The sequence below is a fragment of the Cibotium barometz genome, chromosome 18, assembly GCF_041138505.1.
Source record: "Cibotium barometz isolate CiBa-2024 chromosome 18, ASM4113850v1, whole genome shotgun sequence".
In the NCBI taxonomy this organism is placed as follows: domain Eukaryota; kingdom Viridiplantae; phylum Streptophyta; class Polypodiopsida; order Cyatheales; family Cibotiaceae; genus Cibotium; species Cibotium barometz.
This window is the reverse complement of record NC_141063.1, coordinates 24,877,137-24,893,826: the sequence shown is the minus strand read 5'-3', so window position 1 is coordinate 24,893,826 and position 16,690 is coordinate 24,877,137. Positions and strand designations below refer to the sequence as shown.

General features: G+C 40.0%; 1 pseudogene across 2 annotated transcripts; it reads left to right on the top strand.

Annotated features, from left to right (window-relative positions):
- Positions 1-189: 189 nt before the first annotated feature.
- LOC147629111 (protein MICRORCHIDIA 7 pseudogene) lies at positions 190-4,287 on the top strand (annotated as a pseudogene). Of its 2 annotated transcripts, none has more exons than XR_015267897.1 (2): positions 190-435; positions 1,233-4,287. The product of XR_015267897.1 is annotated as a protein MICRORCHIDIA 7 pseudogene, transcript variant X2 (transcript). The 2 variants fall into 2 exon arrangements; XR_015267896.1 differs by having other exon boundaries at positions 310-435; positions 1,223-4,287.
- Positions 4,288-16,690: the final 12,403 nt, after the last annotated feature.

Sequence of the window (16,690 nt, the reverse complement as noted above, 5' to 3'; positions counted from 1 at the left end):
ATTGCCACGTGTCAGTTTAATTGCCACTGCCACTGTGCTTCACCTTTTTTTTTGGGATCAATAATAATTATATATATAAACTTGAAAGATGTCCAAAAATACTCGAATACAGCTTCCCAACATTGATTAATTAATTGTGAAAAAAGCGTTGAGGGACCTATATTATCTATGTGGCGTATAAGGACTAGAAATAATTAAGGTCATTACACACTAGGGCAGCATCGTTTGTGCCATGTGGTGTGTATACACGGTCGCTGATGATAGTTTAGGGCATCATTCGTCACAAAATTACTAATTTAATATTTAAACTAAGTGATTACTAGCTGCCACAGTTTGTCTCCCCCGTTAATGATAATAAGCTTCAACGCAGGGAGGTTCAGATTTCTTCGGCTTCTGCACCACCTGCTGAACTCTGCAGCAACTCGAGCTTGCAAGGTTTTTCTCAAGAAACTCCTCAAAAAAGTTGACATTCATGTGCCTTTCATCTTTGTTGCATAACCTGCAATACAGCAAAAGCATGTTCGTTTTGGTGTAGAAAACATGTTGCAATCAAGTCTCACAGGGAAGACCTGCATCAGGTTGGGAGGCCTCGGAAGGGGGGGATGGGATAACACACGAAGATGCTTAGAAGAAATCTAGGTTATGTTGTCACTTGAAATTGCGGAGAAGGAACATAACTGCATGATCTTGCATTTTTCCACTCATCCATGATAAGGCCAGGAGAGAGAGGATTGTAAGGAGGGGGGGAGGAGGGGGGGTGTTCAATTTGGTTGGATGAAATCTAGATCATGTAGCACTGGATATTGCAGTGGAGGACCATAACGGCATGATTTCTAAGCTTGCGTCCATCCATCATAGAATGCTTTGTGAATCTTTTTTAGGTTATGTCAGCACTTGAAACTGCAGAGAAGGACCATAACAGCATGATTTCTGTGCATACATCCATTCATCGTTAGTAATAATCTGTATCAAGAGATAATCTAGGTTATTGAAACGGCAGATAAGGACCTGCGTCCATCCATCAGACATGAGTCTTCTGAGATAATTAGTAATAGGAAAGCATTATTAGTTTTGATTTAATTTGATCGTAAGACAGAAGATTAAGGTAAAGTCTTGGAAACTACTCCAAAACATGGAGATTATCATGGTAACAGTGGTTTCTCCATATAGGTGGCGGTAGTTGTGTGCAAATATGTCTGAAAAATAATGTAGTTTTTGACAGTTGTGTGCAGATCTACTCGGGATCTTAGGTCAGGCATATGTCCAGGGCTCTTATTTCTTGATATACATGGCTTTCATGCATGCTGTGGAAGAACCACAGCTGCACTTCCAGTCGGGATCCAGGACCACTTTTACAGGCGCAGCCTCTTCTTTATTGGCCGAAACAAGTGGCAGCAGACACCTCCTTCCCTCACTCATCAATTGGAATGAAGAGAAGTGATGCATTTTTTGGTTCATATCATGGGAAAAGAATAAAGCTAGAGCCTGAAACGGGGGCTGCAAATTGCCCTTCACCAATTTTGTTGTCAACTTCATCAGAAGAGGAGCAGGATGATGATTTGCCAATTGATTTTCTGGAACCTCTTTCTGTGGAAGGAGCTCCAGATGATGGCATCTCATTCTCCCAGAGACGGGGATCTTTGCGACAGTCCCCAGCCTCAGAAGACAAAATCAAGTACAGATGCGGAGGCCAGTCTTCAAGACAGTTCTGGAAAGCAGGTGATTATGAGGGTGATTCTGCTCAGAAGAGGCCCTTGGTAGATGGAATGGACCATGTCAGAGTGCATCCGAAGTTCTTGCACTCAAATGCAACCAGTCACAAGTGGTCTCTTGGTGCTGTAGCAGAGCTACTTGATAATGCACTAGATGAAGTTGTTCATGGAGCAACCTTCATCAATGTAGATACACTCAACAAGCAAGGAGACCAGAGCCCCATGCTGCTGTTTGAAGATAATGGAGGTGGAATGGATCCGGAATGCATGCGGCGCTGCATGTCCCTTGGATATTCTGCCAAGAGCAAGATGGTTAATACAATAGGTCAGTATGGAAATGGCTTCAAGACAAGCACAATGAGGCTTGGTGCTGATGTGATCGTGTTTTCGTGCTCTCCAGCGAGAGAAGGTCGCAGGGCCACTCGCAGCATAGGCCTGCTGTCTTACACCTTTTTAAGAGAAACAGGTCAGCAAGACATCATAGTTCCCATGGTTGATTTTGAGGTTCAAACTTATGGAGTGCAAAAGCTTATCCGTGGCCACGTGAATGATTGGAACAAGAACATGGAAATGATCAAGCGGTGGTCACCATTCTCTACAGAAAGTGAGCTTTCAGACCAGCTAAATTTGATTGGACATCAAGGGACCAGAATAATTGTGTATAATCTTTGGGAAAATGATGAAGGAGAGCTAGAGCTTGACTTAGACACAGACCCTCATGACATACAAGTTAGAGGGGTCAATCGGGACCCAAAGCACATTGCAATGGCAGAGCGTCTACCAAATTCAAAGCACTTCTTGACCTATAGTCATTCTCTGAGAAGCTATGCATCAATTTTGTATTTACAGCTTCCAAAGACCTTCAAGATGATCTTGCGGGGCATGGAGATTGAACACCATTGCCTGGTAAATGATTTGATGATCATCGAAAGGCACACTTACAAGCCTTTAAGAGGCCAGGGAAGTGGAAAGGCTGAGGATGAACTAGAACCAGCACACCTGCAAGATGCTTCAGAGATGAAGGCTGTTGTGACTCTTGGGTTTGTAAAAGATGCTAAAGAGCATGCAGATGTCCAAGGGTTTAATGTCTATCACAAAAACAGGCTTATCAAGCCCTTTTGGCGGGTATGGAATGCTGCTGGAAGCCAAGGGAGAGGGATTATTGGGGTTCTTGAGGCTAATTTTGTGGAGCCTGCCCATGATAAGCAAGGCTTTGAAAGAACTTCAGTTCTTGCCCGGCTAGAGGCTCGGTTACTAAAGATGCAGAAAGCTTATTGGTCCAGCCACTCTCACAAGGTTGGGTATTATAATCATCATGCAAAGAAGCAACAAAAACAGGCTGCATCAAAGCGAAAGGCTGCATCATGGGAAGAGTCAACAGTTGAAAAGGATTGGTCACCGTCACGGCAGCAGAAAAGGCTTAGTCGCCAATCACAGGTTATTGATAGGGTGGGGGATTTTGTCCCCAAGGTCTTTCCAAGATCAGCAAGGTCTCGAGGACGACGCTTACCAGCACGAAGGTTTCATAATGACGCAGACTCTGTAACATGCACCGGACCAGCGCCAGTCCTAGAAGAAGCATCTCTCATGCATTCCTGTACAGCAGCTCATAGGATTGATACATTGCATTCCGGATCTCAGAAGTGGTTGAAGCCCAACAGTTGTCAAGAAGGAAATCCTGATTCAGGTGACAGCTCCAAGAAAAATGAGATGCAGATTCAAGCTCCTGATGCTGCTCAAAGGTTGAGGTGGCTCGAAACACAGCTTCTGGATATGGAGCGGCAGCTAGAGGGCACCCAAAGAAAGATGGAAGAGGCCTTAAAGGAAAGAGACACATTGAGACACGAGTTGGAAGAAGAACGAAGGCATGGGGAGGTGAATGATGCAGAATTGCGTAAGAAGTTGAGAGACACCATCTTACGTGTAAAGGAACTTGAGTCTGCAAACAAAAGGCTACAGTCGGCTCAATGCTAAGTATTGTAGTTGTGGTGTGAGTTATGGAGGCAGAGATAAAGAGAACCCTCTGCTCTCATGTAGCTGGATGCAAAGTGTTCTTTCAATGATCTCTCGATTGGATAGTGTGAGATGTGCTTTTTTGAGTCAACTATTATCAACTTTGCTTCAAAAAAAACGTGGCAGGATGTAAAAATAGAAAAACCGTACTGGAGGATTTTTCTATCCTTAGAGCCTCCTTTGTATTAAATTGAAGGCCTTTTTTTTCTACATATACAAGGGCTTCAGCCTGCCGCAAGATTTTACAGTGTTAGCCTCTAGGCACATCCAAGTTTCTGTTTGATGATTTGCCATTAAAACTGTGTTTTCTCTATGCCACTGGCCAGAAATGGCATTTGGCTGCCCATTTCCCTTCCTTACGGGTGCTGGGAGGCTGCCACATCAGCAAACAAGGAAACCCTAGAATTGGTTCTCTGTAATGCTAGCAGTATAGCATTGTGGCAAAGGGGTATCTTTCTGTTGCTTATGTAGCGTCTGCAGAGAAGAAAGCCTTCTTGATGTAACGGTGCCTTGAAAACCACACTTGGAACTTCTGAGAAGATATGAAATCAGTTTATATAAACTTTTGCTTCTTGGTCTCAGTTTATGTTATGATGCAACATGATGGAAGTTAATGCTTGGAAGCTTGTGTTTTCTTTAGTTCCTTTCTCTCTTTCTAATTCTACATGCTTGCAAACCTGCAATTATCTATGTTTCTTTATATTTGAGATGGTATCTGGGCGGAACCCTCTTATCCCTTCTTCGTTAGAGTAATAATTGCTTTCCTTGCAAAGAATGGCTTTTCCATGAAACGTGAATCTCCACACGATCTTGCACCTAGTAAGGATGTGGTAGCACGTAGCCTACCTCAGACAATGTAAGTTTGCGTGTGAACCGTATGCGTATTGTCTATCCTTAAAGGATCCAACACCAAACAATTTTGAAAACTTTTACTTGCATTTTTTATTTGGAGGTGCAAATATTTCGTAGGCTGTTAAAAGAGCTCCTCCTCTGATGTCAAAAAACAATCTTTTTGTTTTTTTTAAAATGCCAATTAATCATGTCTAATTTTAATAATGGTTCACTCATGCCAAATGATATGCACATGTGACACCAGCTGACTAAACCTTCCTCCGTCCCGTTGGACTTTTATATTTAGTGTCAACGTTAAACATTAATGTAAATTCTACTTGGTGGTTAGAGATCTCGGTTATCCCATTGAGAGTTGTGGGTTCAAATCCAACTAGGGTAATGGCACCTACGATGCAAAACCAAGTGCAGAACAAAAACAAAATTTTGGGGAAGCCAGATGATTGGGCATGTACCATACAACAACTCCCAAGCCGCCCAAGTTTGAACGTCAGGGCAATAGACAGGTCACATTTAGGGACGATGGGCTGGTTGCCTGTGTAGTAGGCCTGATCTTGGGTCCTTTGATTCCTTATAACCTGTTGACTAGCAAAAGGGGTCTGCCGCCTTATAAATAGAGCCCCCAGCAGTGTCACAGAGAAAATTTTGTTGATCTTTAAAATTACACAAATAAAATTTACAAGTGAGATCATGAATTTCGCAAGTGCGTTGTAAAGGTTTGCGGGTTTCCTGTGAACACTGGCCCCAGTCTCCCATTTGATTCGTGAAAGTATTTCATCTCAACGCCACGTCAGTAATCAGGGCAATAGGCAATTGGAAGAGCGAGGAGAGGAGCTGGCAAACTAGTGCTTGCATTAGGAAAACAACAGCAACTACAACTTTGATTGATCATTCTTGCACTTTAAATAAATGATTGTATAAATGTACTTCTAGGACTAGATTAAGATTAATGCGTGTGATTTTGTAGGCAAGTCTCTCTTTGCATATCTTTCTCTGATTAGTGCTCTAATAAGAGCGCATACAATTATAAAGAAAATGGGTTTGGTTTCCAAATTGGGAGAGAGAATCAAGCAAAGAACATGCCACTTTTATCATTAACATTTATAGCAGAAAGTGTGATAAAGGGCTTACTCGAAGGAGTGTTTGCAGGTTGTGGATCAATCCTTGGATGCAATGGATTAATCTGTGGTACACTTTCTACTGGGCCCTATGTAGATTACTAGTGTTGACCTAAATAGAACCCACATGGGCTCTAAAGAGTTCTTAGAAACAATTCCACGTGGAAAAGCCAATTGGTTTTCGTGTTTTGGGACTGAATATAAGGTATGCAAGATCAAGAGAGAATTATAAGGATTTAATCAAAAGATACACATGTGCACGTACTGTCTTCCACAGGGCTTCACCAGTGTAAACACCCCATTTGCACACTTGGGAATAATCCATTTCCAAAGTTCGTTATAAATTGATCACTGCAATTACTAAAAGCTAATTGGCGGAATCCTGAACGACCATTTGAATCGAATCTATTTCAAATATCACGAGCGGAATAGCCAAATGATCACTACTCTCCTTGCCGATGGTGTCATAGTGCAATGGTAAGGTTGAAGATCGAGAGCCCCACGATACAGATTCGATTCTCCCCTGTGCGCATTAGTGTCTGACTAGAGTCGTTGTACTTATCAAATTTAAGTTGAGATTAGAAAAAAAAAAAGTTCACATCTTTTACATACCTGTTCTCACTTAGAGCAGAGAACTTAGTGCAGAGTTAAAAAATATGATGTCTCTATGAATATAAAAGTGTGTAGGTGGGTTGGAGGTTCTATGAATATATAAGTGTGTAGGTGAGTTGGCGATCATTTCTCTTATATAAATCTAAAATTATAGAAAATAAGACAAATATTTTTAAATATAAAAAATTAGATGAATATTTTTTAAAACTTTTCAAAACGTCCAAAATTTAAACAAATATTTTTTTTAAATCTAAAAAATAACGAATTGGTGAAGATTAACCCTTAAATTCTCTCATCTTTCCATTGGTGGTGGCCAGTCCTCACATCTTTCCATTGGTGGTCGCCAGTCCTCACAGGACTATGTGACACACCATGTGTCAGCATGGATCTATGGCTAAAAAGAGGTGTCGTGATCGGCATTGAATCGGCACCATCAGATCTGAAGTGAACTAGGGGTGAACTCAACGTGAACGAGGGATAACATGAACTAAGGGTGAACTACGATGAACTTTATCTGATAAAAAAAGTGAACTAAGGATTGCACAAACTTTTAGGAAGATTGCAAGGGAATAATTTGAGAGGAGATTTTTTAGAGGAGCCTTAAAGTTTATAACTAACATAGGGTCTTTATAAAAGGTTTGGGACGTGCCTATGTTTCACACAATCAAGAGACACTAAGGTATGCACTCGGTCCCATGATAAGTATTATAGTAAACTTAGGGTAAACTACGTGACTAAACTACGGGTAAACTAAGAGTGAACTAAGTGATTTCTGGCAATAATTGCATATTGTGTAAACTAAGGGTGATCTAAGAGTGAATTAGGAGTTACCTGGTTTTAAAGTAAACTAGGGATAAACACTTAGTAATCTGGGATTCCATACTCCTTCAATATTTCCATACTCCTATTAGGGTCCTTATTTATCATATAGGTAGATTTATTCTCAGCTACATTTTGGAAAGGTCTTTTGTATTCATGTTCTTGCCTTGCTTTCTCATAACACCTCTAGTAATGTTCCTCTTGTTTGATGTTTTTTTTAACAGAAGGGATGGAGTGCCTTGACGACTACATAAGTCACTTTGGGTGGTCAGAGGTTGATTCAGATAATGGTTCAAGCACCTTTGAAACAAGCGACCATGAAAGTGATGACTCAAGCTCCTATGAAACAAGTGACCCTAAAAGAGATGAAGATCAACCTCAAGTCACCATTACGAACTTAAAATAGCTAAGCAAACAAATAATCTTCTCTCCACTTAATCCACATCAGTATGTTTCTCCCACATTCTATTCTTTCGATCAACAAAGTTATGATTTGATAAAGGTGTGGATCCAAAAAGCAACCCAATAACCTTGGAGGCTTTGAAGTTGTGTGACACTAGAGGCATGCTTGATTTAAAGAGATGGAAGAAAATGAAAGACACCCTGTGCCTGGAGCAAAATGAAGATGGTTCTTATTATCTTTCCTTAAGTTCATCACCAAAATTGAAGATCTCCTACATAGAGGAGTGGGAAAGCATTGTGCAAGAATGTCACACAATAGCATGTAATCTAGGGATAAATAATACTCTTCAAAATATTAAGTCCACATGGTGTGTGGACATTAAAAGGCAGGGAATTCCTATCGCATATGTGAAGGACCTTCTCAATGTTTGTGAATCTGCAAGATGGACCAAAAGTCGGAAAGTATCGCAACCACTTCCCAAAAACGACAATACTCTACTTCTTAACCGTGAAAGGAGTGTAAATGTATCACATGTGGATCAAGCTTTGATCGAGATTATGATTGAGCACAAAGTAGGGCTAGTTATGGTTCGCTCTATTAAGAACCATGGCAAATGCAAGCAGTTGTTGAGTATGCATGCCATAGAGGTAGGGAACCACATAGAAGAGGAACCAAACAGAGACTTAGGAGGTCAAAGAGATGTGGTTGCCCGTTCAAGGTAAGAGTACAATATTTTACTGACACAAAAAATGCTTCCATTTCATTGCATCCTCTTCATGAAGGACATATCCATGGCACACGTGAGGATCTGTATCATTTACCAGTACACCCAAATGTCATTGAGTGTTGCATGGAGGATTTGTTTGATGTAGGTAGCTCACGACATGTGGCAAAGATGTCTCTGTCAAAAGAAAGATTACATTATGAGCAATCTCCTATTGATCAAGTAATCTACAAGTTCTTCATGATTCAAAGAGAGATTTCTATGATGTCATACCAAATTTGTAATCAAGGTACCATCTATAACTACCTTCAAGTGGTTTATACCTTGTATATGCTATGTGTAATTGTTAGTTGATTGGCATCTCTTTCCAAATGTAGGGAAGATCTCAAAAGATAACTGGACCGCCATGTGGAGTGAGGCTTGCATGTTGCAGAAACAAGGCAAGGTAGGTGTTATATTCTTGTTCCATAAAAATATTTAGATGGTGATAAGTGGGTATACTAACCTTCCTCCTATATTGTTAGGTGTGCTACTACCAACCTTACACCTCAAGAAGTGAATGATAAAGATAAACCATTCATTGTTATTATTCAAGATAAGTGGATGCTAGACATGACAATGTGCTGTTCTATGCATAATGTATGGGCTATTGGCTTATGATGTGCACCCTCAGACCATGAAAGTATTGCCCTAAAGATAACCCTTAATATAGTGCTCTCTAGAATGAAAAATGTTCGACCTATGGACCTTGTTATTGATAAATCCCAAACAGAGCTTCAAGCTTTTGATGAGGTGGTCAAAGAAGACCCTTATTGTTGGAAGTACGATAGCTTGGGACTTTGTCAACAAGTCTCCTATCATATTATTATGTGTTGGTTTCATGCAAAGAAAGCATGGATGGAGAACCTTCTCCCAAAGGTATGGCATGGTTTGAATGTGTGTGCCCTTTGTTTTTGTTGTACAAGTATCTTTTAATTCAAAAACCTTGTAAATGTAGGTTCCAAAGGAGTTGCAAGATCATCTCTACTCTTCAATGACGAGGCTTATGTACAGTGTCACTGAATTTGATTTTGAGCAAAGCTATCAAGGGCTTTTGCAATACTACGCTGTGTATGGGAATGTGCAAAGATATGTGACAAATGGGTGGTGTGGGCATGATTTTCCTTGGCGCAAGAGATAGCCCAAGTATGGTTGTCTATTTAGTTATGAAATGTGGACACAACAAACTTGGTTGAGAGATTATGGATGCACAAATCAACAGGTCTATCCTAGATCTTCTACATGCTATTGTGGGTGATTCTACTAGTGACACTTGCATGGGTGTGACTTTGTTGGAGTTTTTTAAGCAAAAACAAGAAATAGGTAACTAAATTTTTCAATGTGTCAATTGCTTTGGGTTGATTGCTTCTTATAACATGTGGTTTGATGTTCTAGTTGACTTGGGGCGCTTTAATATCCATGGATCATCAAAGAACCACACCGCAAGACTAAAAAAGGCGAGAAAATATTACAACAACGATATGAGAATGATCCATCTTCTTTGCAGATTATAAATTCCTTTCGATTATTGTTCAAGATCCAAAGTGTTTCTACTCGAAGTCATTGGTATTATGTGAGCATGCAATGCAATTATTGTGATTGTCCAGATTTGACAAGTGCTTTGCAAACACCTCTATGCACTACGTCTAATCATAGAGAAGCACTTTCCACACTTGCTTCCCATTCTTCTAATTGTGGATAATGCACATGGCAAGGACATGCAAGACACAAATGCAGATCATGTACAAGGTGTTGAAAGTGCTATGGAGAACAATGTGGCAAACTCAAGTTGCGGTGCAGATAATAGTAAAGTCATGGTTTGTGTCAACAACGAAGTGAGAGAAATCCTTTCCAAGATTGAAGGAGAACTAGAGCACACTGATTCTTCTCAAAAATTTGCTTTCATGCATCAACTCAACACTTTCAAGGAAATTTTGATGAGAACTCTTGCACCCAAAGTGAAAGAAATGCTTATGAGAGGAAGCATTCGCCAAAGTACAAGCAAATGTGACTCAAACAAGGCTTGGACATGGAAAAAAGCTAAAGTTGTGTGCTACATCAGAAGAGCAAATTGAGATAGGGTCTTCCCAACCCACGAAGAGAGCTTGTGTTAACTAGTGTATCACGAAGGAAGCATCAACGTGGCAGATATCGCATCAGATTTCAGGAGAAACCACGGATTTGGTGTCCACATTGTTGTACCAAAACTTTTATGGTAGACCCTAGGGTTACCATCACATGCACCACATGCCATGCATATTGCCCCTAGTAGCAAGGCATACTCCAATTGGTGTAAAGGGATTTCTACTTAATAAGCATGTGAAAATATGTGATATCGCAACTAATATATCATGCAAAATTTTAGCATGCAAGTATGGGGAATCCCCAAATAATGAGAGGTGCTTTACACTAGTTCAAGAAGATGGTGGAGTCCTTTGTAATGTTTTTGCATTTGAATGGAGGCTTGTACTCTTGTAATGGTTTTTTTGCAATGCCACTCTTCAAGTGAATTGATTGTCATTCTCTCTCTCTCTCTCTCTCTCTCTCTCTCTCTCTCTCTCTCTCTCTCTATTTTGGTCAGTGTATATTCACAGGCTTACCTTAGTTCACCCTTAGTTCATGTCTAGTTTACCCATAGTTTACCCTTAGTTCACCCTTAGTTCACCCTTAGATCACCCTTAGTTCACTTATGGGTTTATCTATCCCTCTATCCCCCCACCAATCATACTTCTCGGTCAGTGTATATTCCCAGGCGTACCCTAGTTCACTCTCAGTTCACTTCTAGTTTACCCTTAGTTCACCCTTAGTTCACTTCATTAGGCAAATTTTGGACTCAACTTTGGGCCTATTTCCTCTAGGAGAGAGAAAGGCTTTTCGACCAATAGGAAGAGAGCCACCGTAACGAAACTTTTGATATCATGGGAGTGGTGGTGGGAGTTTCTTTTCTCTATTGGTAGTTGGATTATGTTGCAGACTAGGAAGCGAAAAAAAACACAACAAACCTGTCGACTTGTGTTCGGGGGTACTGCCGTGGTGGTCTTGGTCACGACTGCGGGGTGGAGGGGGCACAAACGCAACAGGGATATTAGGCAGCCTGCTATGAATGTTGACAATAATATGCTCAATGGCCTCTTCCCTGAATAGCCCTAAATCCACATCGGAGTATTCTGATAATCGTGGATTCTACAAAAATCCAAAAAAATAGACATGTTCTGTCAAAGAATGAGGAAGGAAAGATATCATTCAAAAAAAGGAGCATGCCTACATCTTCTGCGGGTAACGAGAGAACTAAGTGTAGCAGCAACTTTGCGTTGTAGCACACCCTCCAACCGCAACTATGGCCATCTCGTTGCTGCGGGACTTTGCATCTCACAGTCCTTGTGTGTTCTAGATTATGGCCTCGAGAGCAGTTATTAGCTTTCTAGTAGTGTGTCCTGGATTATGGCCTCGAGAGCAGTTATTAGCTTTCTAACCGATCTACTCGAAACAATATTGTTGTCAATATTGAAAGTTCTCTCTCTCTCTCTCTCTCTCTCTCTCTCTCTCTCTCTCTCTCTCTCTCTCTCTCTCCAACTCGTTACGATATATAAATACTGAATGTATGGATTTACTGTCTCACGGTGCCATGGAATTCTTCACCTGAATTGGCCAAGTAACAAGTCTGGGATTCCATATCGTAAAGGATCAAACTCCAGTGCGAACTACAACATGCAATTAGGAGTATCAAAAGTAACATAAAAAATATATAGTAAATATAGGTCACAATACTAAGACTATAAATGAGATTGCATGTCACTTACTCTTCTTTATTATCTTACACAGAACTTTTGTCGTCCTGACATATTTCCTAGCTTGTAGATAGAACCTTTCGGGATTGAGGTTGAGTCTGATGCTAGCCTTCAAGAAACCCCAGATGAAAAGTTGTTCGACTTCCTATATAAAGTTCGACAACATCATCACCATCCTGAAATCTCACGCATGTTTAATTACAATTTCTCCATCGAAGACATGATTGTTTCTGCTCGTTCGTATCTTGAGGAGAAAGGGCAACAATTTCAGCATACCACTTTGAGTGGTACAGTCATGTTTGATGGCGTCCAGTACATGCACGTGAATGATATCGTACCTTCAACAACCCTGAGATAAAAGTTAAACATGGATGTTTTAAAGGTGCCATATGATAAGAAGAAGACACACAGTAAGTGCCCCATTCATAATTGCAAGTGTCGTCTCGTGCTTACCACTATGGATTTATTTGCTACTTGCATGTGCTGCTTGAGGATGAAGAAGTTGCAAATGAAAAAATCAAGGAGAAGCCAGAGGAACCTCCAAGAGCAGAAGATGAAGTTCAAGAGATTGCGGAGGAGATAAACTTGGCTGCCTGCGGAGAGGGACTTAAGTGAGCAGTTGGATATTGATGCACTCAGAAGAGAAGACACCTTAGTGGTTATAGGTGACAAGCAGCTCTCTATGATAGAGGAAGCAAGGGAAATTCCAACCCCACTACTCCCCACATTTCCTATTGGTGACAAAGAATATTTGTTAATTACAAATATTCAAGCTGTCTTTAACATAAGGGAAGACTACTATCTAGCCATCATTGCACAGAATCTTGAGGAAGATGAAGATTTTGTGAATCCTGATTTGGATAAGTATCTCTTATTGGATTCAAATGTCAAGGACAGTGAGTTCCATTCTGCTGCCGACACATTATCCATGATGTACAAGGATGTAAAAAGCTATGAATCTAGCCTTCCTCCACCACTGAAGGGGAATTTTAGGCTATTCAGCAAAGACTTAATATTTCACACATGGGAAGGGAAGGGGCATCCTCATCGACGGTCCAAGACACTAACTCAACAATCAATATATGGACAAATGATTTACTTGTTAATGACAAAAATCAGAAGGTGTGTTTACTTGTTAATTACTTTTTATCGTGGTGCTGAGTAGCTTATTCTATTTGTTGTGTTGGCTCATCGACAATATTATTTTGCAGCTGGTTGTGTTTGAGGATGAGTTTTTCGGTCGCGGAGCAGGCAAATATGTGGGAGGACTCGGAATGGACTCAGCACACTGGGAGAGTACATAAACCGATTGAAGTTTCCACAATTCAGTATATTCCACAAGAAATTCTCGAAAGACAATGCAGAATTTCCTTTGTTTGCAATCAAGACATTATCCAGATACCTTGGGGCATATCCCATCAGGTGGAAAGCAGACAAAGTCATGCTTTTGGAGAAGCAGTTAGCATTATGAATCTTTGGGCAGGGCCTTGGAGTCTATGCACTAAGGAGTAAATATTACTTAGCCTATAATGTTTATGGATTGGCGTGTGGGATTAAGGATCCCAATATGCTAAGTGATTATGGCAAAAGGGAGCTTCTGAGATTCACAAAGCCAAGGGTTCCTCTAGTTTGCCAGTTATTACAGGATGTTGTAGAGCCATCTTCAAAAAGGGCAAGGCTTCATGCACCCGAGGATGTTAGTGAGCATGTTAAGAAGTAGTAGTATATTCCTATCTCTTGTAATAATATTCTCTCGTGTAATGTCATGACAGTTTTGCATATCATCATTTTTGAATTTGAAATGTTAATCATGGATCTATGGGTATCCAAATCTTTCCATTTCTTTGTTTTGTTACTCGCCATTCTGCATGCTTAATACTTGCATTAGATCTCCTCCATATATCTTGTTTTCTTTCTTTCTTCACAAGTTTTACTGCTTGATTAATTTGGGATGCTTTGAACTGTTGCTTCTTTTTGGCATGTATTCTCTTCTTGATGCCACCACCTCCTAGCTTCATTTGCTCAATATCCCTTAGTTTTTTTTTTGTCGTCTACGGAGACCTAATGAGTTCTGCTTATGTCTTAATTCAAACATTTGTTTTTCAAGCCCTGAAATGGTTTCCTTATTGCTTAATAACTTCTGCACACAATGCTCCATGGTTTTCTTTAAATGAATGTTGTCCTTCTTAAACAAATCTCTTTCTAATTTATGAACATTGCTTGTTGCTTCCAAATGATGTGTATATCCTAGGAGCCCAATATAGCCATCTCCAACAAAGTTAAGCAGAGATGTCGTATTCCTAAATGGGGGTGTGGAGTTTGTAAAAAGGTCTTTTGGATATAACCTCCCATCAATCCATAAATCTATGTTTTTCTTCCCTTGCATCCTCAACATTTCTTTAGAAGCAGTACATAAAGTATTAGGTTTATTTCTCTTACTTAGAGGTTCATATTCATGTTCAAGCTCGATGTGCAGGTTGTAAATGTCTCTTTTCTCTGTATTCCTCCTTGCTCTTGATCCCTCTGCCATCCTCTTGATTCTCTCTGTGTTCCTCCTTCTTGCTCTTGATTAGTAGAAAAATCTGAATGGAAAGAGAAAGGTGCCAAAATAGTAAAAAGACATAAAGAGTCCAACTAATTTGCAAGAAAAAACTTGATTTTAAAGGTACCAATACCTGCAAACTTTGATATGTAATAACTTCGAAATTTGAGGTAAAGTTTCTTATAGGGAGGGAAGTCGAAAACCTTCAAAATTTGAGGTGAAATTTCTTGCAGGGAGGGAACTCGAACTATTTTTGGACGATCCTTGGTTCAAATTTCAAGAAATATTCTATTTCGGCTTGTACGTCGAGATTTTGAGATATAAGCCATTAAACTTGGAGAATTGACCAATTCATTGTTCACGTAGTACTTATAGTACATGAACAGATTGAAGACTTCGAGAACTGGCAATATTCTATCATTTTTATGTACATTTAAGAATAGAAATATATCTTCTATATCTCAAGAAATAGAACACTTCTAGGTTTTTCTACTCCTCTATCTCCCCTTCAAGCTTAACTTTTGGTGGTCAGTGTATATTCCCAGGCTTACCCTAGCTCATCATTAGTTCACTTCTAATTTACCCTTAGGCCACCCTTAGTTCACTAGAGGTATTTATCAAAACACATCCATACATTAGACGAAAACGATACATAGCCACAACTTAGCTCACTCTTAGTTCACAATAGTTCATGCTTAGTTCACTTCTAGTTTCAGAGCCATTCATCAATACATAGGAAAGGGTGGAGTTGCATCCATTCATCCAAAATGTTCACTACATATAGGAAAGGGTGGATTTGCATCCATTCATCCAAAATGTTCACTACATAGGAAAGGGTGGAGTTGCATCCATTCATCCAAAATGTTCACTACATAGGAAAGGGTGGAGTTGCATCCATTCATCCAAAATGTTCACTACACAGGAAAGGGTGGAGTTGCATCCATTCATCCAAAATGTTCACTACATCGGAAAGGGTGGATTCGCATCCAGTCATCCAAAATGTTCGATACATAGAAAAGGGTGGAGTTTCATCCATTCATCCATACATCTAAGTTGTTCACTACATAGGAAATGTGAGCACATCCCAAATGTAAGCTTCGCTTGTTCTCCACTTCCAAAGCACTCCTAGTCCAGTCGACAAGTCCTTCCTTCAACCCCAGCACATCCTCGTGTTTAAACCATGTCTTTGTTAGCTGTACACAATAAAGGAGAACTTAATGTGTGATCTCATGACATGAAGACCTTTCATTTGAGCATGCATTTTTGGCAAAAAAGAAGTAGATCTTTCATTTCAACTTACCCAACTCTTAGATCTCTTCCCATAAGCACCATCAATGAGACGCTTTATGTATGCCATGACGTAGTAGCCACAATCGATAGCATTTGGTTGGCATGGAACCTAGAGAATCAACCTTATCTCCAAAATGAAAATGTGAGCTTGCAAGACATCTAGCAATATTGAATCTTCCTTTGATATACCTTTGGGATCTCTTGTGGATCTAATGTCTTTCTTGGCCTCTCCATAAAGTTTTTTAGATGGGTGTTTGAGCAATTTTGAGAGATGACTTGAAGTCCACTAAAGTAAAAGTGACGTAAAACATTAGAAAAACGTACAATGTATTTTGCATATACAAAGTCTCAAGCACAAGTACTTGTCTTACCGGTTCACAATAGGAAGGTGATGTTGAGGGTCGGATCTAGGCAATGAATTGAAGTATATAACGCCATGATCTTCCCATGGTAAATGTACAATTTTTTTCATGTGGTTTTTGTACATCACAAAAAGAACCCAGTGATCCCTTCAAAAGCGAACCAAAACCATGCATAAGAAACAACCAAAACATAAAATACTCATAGTAGAAACAAGAATCATATAACCATACCTATCGGTAAGAAGAGAAACAATTTTGTAGACATATCTATACTACCAAAAAAGTTTTTGACTCCAATGCTATCCTCGTGGAGATGTGGCATCAAATAATCATGCCATAAACTATCAAGGAACCAGACCTTATCAAGAACCTCTTACGGCAATGTGTTTTCAAGCCACCTACGAGGGCCCAAAACAACC